The sequence below is a fragment of the Hordeum vulgare genome, chromosome 6H (assembly GCF_904849725.1).
Source record: "Hordeum vulgare subsp. vulgare chromosome 6H, MorexV3_pseudomolecules_assembly, whole genome shotgun sequence".
NCBI lineage: Eukaryota > Viridiplantae > Streptophyta > Magnoliopsida > Poales > Poaceae > Hordeum > Hordeum vulgare.
The window spans coordinates 330,321,704-330,327,455 of record NC_058523.1 but is presented as its reverse complement, the minus strand read 5'-3'; positions in this window follow the sequence as shown (position 1 = coordinate 330,327,455).

The following is a 5,752-nucleotide window of genomic DNA, read 5'->3' as shown; positions in this document are numbered from 1 at the left end:
TTTATTATGTCCAGGCAACCTACACGCTAATAGGTAAAGATAGGTCCTAATCCCACCCGAGTATGTGTAGATTGGGTTCGTTTTCCCATGCTCTGCTCCGGATCCAACGCAAAATTTCGGCAGCACCTCCCCATTGTTCTCCTGATACACGTCTCCGCAATAAACATAGAGGATGTGCATCCGGAGAACAACAGGGAGGCACTGACGAAATTCCGCATCGGATCCAGAGCACAGCATACGGGAAAACGAACCCAATCTTCACATACTCGGGCTGTCCATGGATAATGTTGGACAATTAGAAAGGATGGCGGTTATAAATATGCAAAGACATGCATATTTATAGATGTCGCCCTTTCGAACGGGAGACGCATACTGGTCACGCATACTCATGATTGAAGAAACCTATATATAGCTAGCAAGTTTCATCGGCACGAAGACCGGGACAGAGCAAATTAAGGGGGTAGGAGGAGAAGTCATTTGTGCTCACCAACAAACGTAGGGGCGGAGCTCGTCCAACGCACGTGGAGGTCATCGAACAACTGCACATTGAAATTCACCCGATCAACACAAATATGATGTTTTTATAAGATAATCAAAATATATGTGGCCTAACTCTTATTTTCTTTTTTCTTTTTTCCTCTTATTCTTCTTCTTCTTCTTATTATTATTATTATTATTATTATTATTATTATTTTCTTTTTTCTTTTTTCCTCTTATTCTTCTTCTCCTTCTTCTTCTTTTCTTCTCTTCTTCTTCTTCTTCTTCTTCTTCTTCTTCTTATTCTTATTTTCTTTTTTATTTTTTCCTCTTATTCTTCTTCCCCTTCTTCTTCTTTTCTTCTTCTCTTCTTCTTCTTCTTCTTCTTCTTCTTATTCTTCTTCTTATTATTATTCTTATTTTATTTTTTATTTTTTCCACTTATTCTTCTTCTCCTTCTTCCTGTTTTCTTTTTCTCTTCTTCTTCTTCTTCTTCTTCTTCTTATTTTTTTTTCCTCTTATTATTCTCTTCATCTCCTATTTTTCTTCTTCTTCTTCTTCTTCTTCTTCTTCTTCTTTCTTCTCCTTCCCTTCCTTTTCCTTCTTCTTCTTTTCCTTCTTCTTATTTTTTTCTTCTCCTTTCTCCTTCTTCTTCTTCTCCTTTCTCCTTCTTCTTCTTCTCCTTTCTCCTTCTTCTTCTTCTCCTTTCTCTTTCTTCTTCTTCTCCTTTTCTCCTTTACTAAATAGGAAACTAACCTAACTAAACCTAAACTAAAACTGAACCTAAACTAAACTAAAACTAAGCCAAAACCTCACTGAAACATATAACTAATTAAACAAAAACTATTAGAAAGGAAGAAAAAAAAACTAACGAATGCCGCAGGGCCCCCCAGGGGGAGGAGGGCCGCAGGGGGAGGAGAGGCCGCATGGGGAGGAGGGCAGCAGGGGGAGGAGGGGCACGGTGAGGGGCGCGAGGAGGGCGGCGGCGGTGGGGTGGGGCGCTGGGGTGGGGGTGGCGTCGGCGGCGGCGGCGGTGGGGCAGGGAGGACGGAGGAGGGCGCGGCAGCGGTGGTGGTGTCGGGGGTGAGAGAGAGGGGTGTTGGGGTGGAGGAGGGGGTGCACGGCGGCGGTGGAGGAGGGTGCAGGGCGGCCGAGGAGGAGGAGGGGGCGCAGGGCGGCGGTGGAGGAGGGTGCAGGGCGGTCGGGGTGGAGGAGGGGGCGCAGGGCAGCGGTGGAGGAGGGTGCAGGGCGGCCAGGGAGGAGGAGGGCGCAGGGCGGTCGGGGAGAAGGAGGGCGCAGGGCGGCGCAGGGAGGCCGAAGGAGGGGGCGGCGTCGATGGTGGTGTCGGGGGTGAGAGAGAGGGGTGTCGGGGTGGCCGTTAGGGGGAGAGAGAGGCGCGTGGGGTGGGGCTAATGGCCGTTAGGGGGGCACCCTCTTTGCCGCCCGCCTCCCGACGGCACAGAGGATAAAAGCGGACGACAAAGAAAGAGGCCGTTAGGGGGGAGAGAGGGGCTGCGGGGTGGGCCGCCCACCCTCTTTGTCGTCTGCCTGCATGCTCTTTGTCGTCAGCTGGCAGACGGCAAAGAGCTGGCTGATGGCAAATAGTACCTTTGGCATCAGCCTGTTCTTTGCCGTCTGGTTTCTGGTAGCTGATGGCAAAGAGGGTCTTTGCCATCAGCCATCAGACGGCAAAGAAGCAGAAGATGGCAAATAACTGTTTTCCAGTAGTGGTGGTAGGCAGCGAGCATGTAACAACGGAAACGTGATTCTAAGCATAACAAAGCTAGAAACGGTGTCAAGGTCATGGTCATCTTGCATGTGATTTCTTTAGACGGGAACCGGTCTTGTTCTTCCTGCACGAACTCTCCAGAATCCACGTACTCGCTATCCATTCCCGTTGCTACCCAAAGATAAGATAACAACAAATAAACACCAGCAAAACATAATGCAACAACCAACATGATGCATGTGTGAAGAAGAAGTCATGCACCACTATTCTAGTCACTTTCACATGCATTAGTTGAGTTGTTTATATTCTCGACAGAACCTCATGTTAATTTATCTTGACATGCATGAACATGGCATAATCATATGCATCACGAGAAAACGATGCAAAAACATATGAAGAAGGTCATGAACGGAGTCTCTGATCAACCGGAAACTACCAAACTAGTTACGAAGGTCTACGGGTTCAAAACAGACACAAACTCAATTAAATGGGCAATCACTGGTGTAACCAGGATGCCAAATGATCAAGCACCAAAATACAACCGGAATGGTGCTTGAGAACACAGCATACCATCAACCATAGCTCACACAAGCTCAAAAACCATCTAGACACACAATCTGTTTTAACAGCAACATAACACTTTGACTACAAGATCTACAACAGCTACAGCCCTCTAAATAAATCAAACAAGACATGAAGCTGAAGTGATCAAACTGCATTACAACCTCTAACAAGTAGCTAAAGCAAAGGGCTCACACATCAGCAGATATACAACCTCTAACTTGGACGAAATATCACAGATTGGGACTTAGTGAAAATTACAGATTTTCACCAGCTCCTTATGCTCTGAAGAATTTGGCAGCCTCCAAAATGATATCTACAGGAGGTCCCTAAGTATGAAACTTGACCGAGAGCTAGACAAACATAACATCAAACAAACATTAGTTTGTTTCTTGGGCTAATTCCCATCAGAGGAGCAAATATGAACAACACAACTAGGGAATAAAATAACTCCAGATTCCCAGACTTAGTGAAATTCACAGGTTTTCACAAATCTGTCATATCCAGTCAAGTGCCCACTTTGACAAGGTGTAATAAATACATGCAAAAACCTATGAGAACCACATTTGCCCCAACTTTTAGAGGGGTTCACCCACTACAATTCCATCAAGGAATCACCAACAATAGACCAAAGCTCCACCTAATATGAAGCTCTAAAGAGGGCATGAAAACATAAAGTGCAATACTTAGGAAAAAAATACACATGGTGAGGCGGTACACTGGGCAGTGGCTCTCTCTCAGGACGACACGTGGGTTCTCTGGATCCACTGTCATACACACACACACTACACATACATGCTACACACACACCCACATACACACATACACACATAGGAAAAACAAACTAAAAGAAAAAGGTGCAAGAGGGGGGGGGTCGAACCCACCACCTCCTGCTAACAAATCCCACCACCTACCACTCGTCTAGCACCTTGTTGTTGCTCTAACAGGAGGAATCAAACCAAGTAAAAAACAAAAGGAATGCATCCCAATGCATACAGGAGAAAAACAAAATGAAACAAAAGGCGTCAAGGGGGATTCGAACCCACACCCTCCTGGTGGAGGCACGGAGCTGGCGCCACTGGGCTAGCATGGGGGAGTCTGAACCAAAGGAGGTTCTGCTCCTCATATGCCAAGGCCACATGCCTTCTTCTACCTCCAGCCGAACCGACACAGGAGAAGGTCTCCACTACGGCGAGCAGGGAGGTGCTAGCTCTTGAGCTTGCATTGGTTTTTTTTCCTTGAATAGGAAAGGGTGATGCACCACAGTAGCAGCAAGTATTTCCCTCTGTTTGAGAATCAAGGTATCAATCCAGTAGGAGTATCAAGATGAGGCACCAATGTACCTGCGCAAAAACAGTAAACTTGCACCCGACGCTACAAAGGGGTTGTCAATCCCTTCCCGATTGATTACAAGGTGAGATATGAAGGCGGAAAGTGCAAAAAAGTAAAAGTGTAGAGCTGAAAATATGATGTGAAGTAGACTCGGGGGCCATAGTGTTCACTAGAGGCTTCTCTCAAGATAGCAAATATTATGGTGGGTGAACGAATTACTGTCGAGCAATTGATAGAACCGCGCAAAGTCATGACGATATCTAAGGCAATGATCATACATATAGGCATCATGTCCGAGACAAGTAGACCGATACTTTCTGCATCTACTACTATTACTCCACACATCGACCGCTATCCAGCATGCATCTAGTGTATTGAGTTCATGACAAACAGAGTAACGCCTTAAGCAAGATGACATGATGTAGAGGGATAAATTCATGCAATAGATATAAACCCCATCTTTTTACCCTTGATGACAACAACACGATGTGTGCCTCGCTACCCCTTCTGTCACTGGGTGAGGTTACCGCACGATATGAACCCAAAACCAAGCACTTCTGCCATTGCAAGAATCATAGATCAAGTTGGCCAGACAAAACCCACAACTCGAAGAGAATTACAAGGATATGAAATAATGCATATAAGAGATCAAAAGAAACTCAAATAAGATTCATAGATAATCTGATCATAAATCCACAATTCACTGGATCTCGACAAACACACCGCAAAAGAAGATTACATCGGATAGATCTCCATGAAGATCATGGAGAACTTTGTATTGAAGATCCAAGAGAGAGAAGAAGCCATCTAGCTACTAGCTATGGACCCCGAAGGTCTATGGTGAACTACTCATGCATCATCAGAGAGGCAATGGTGTTGATGAAGAAGCCCTCCGTATCCGAATCCCCCCTCCGGCAGGGCATCAGAACATGCCCCAGATGGGATCTTGCGAAGACAGAAGCTTGCGGCGGCGAAAAAGTATTTCCGTGGATCTCTCTCGTGGTTTTGGATTTTTCGGGGATTTATAGGCGAAAGAAGTAGGGCAAAGGAGCCACACGGGGCCCACAAGCCTGCTAGGCGCGCCCCCTAGGCCGCGCCTAGGGGGCTTGTGGCCTCCCCTGGTGCTCTCTGCCTTGGTTCTCAAGCTCCCTGCGTATCTTTTGTTCCGGAAAAAATCTTTTTGGAGGTTTTATTCTGTTTGGACTCCGTTTAATATTCTCCTCTGAAAAGGGTCAAAAACACGGAAAAAACAAGAACTGGCACTTGGCACCGAGTTAATAAGTTAGTCCAAAAAAGACATAAAAGGCATACACAACATCCAAAGTTTGACAAGATAATAGCATGGAACCATAAAAAATTATAGATACGTTGGAGAAGTATCAAGCATCCCCAAGCTTAACTCCTGCTCGTCCTCGAGTAGGAGTGTGATAAAGACTAAATTTTTGATGTGGAATCCTACCTAGCATATTTGTCCTTTGTAACTTACTTCATGTGACATGAATGTTCAGATCCGTAAGATTCAAAACAATAGTTTTCTATTGACGTGAAAACAATAATACTTCAAGCAAACTAGCAAGGTAATCATGAACTTTCGAAATATCAAGGCCAAACAAAATTATCCCTACAAAATCATATAGTCTGGCTATGCTCCAT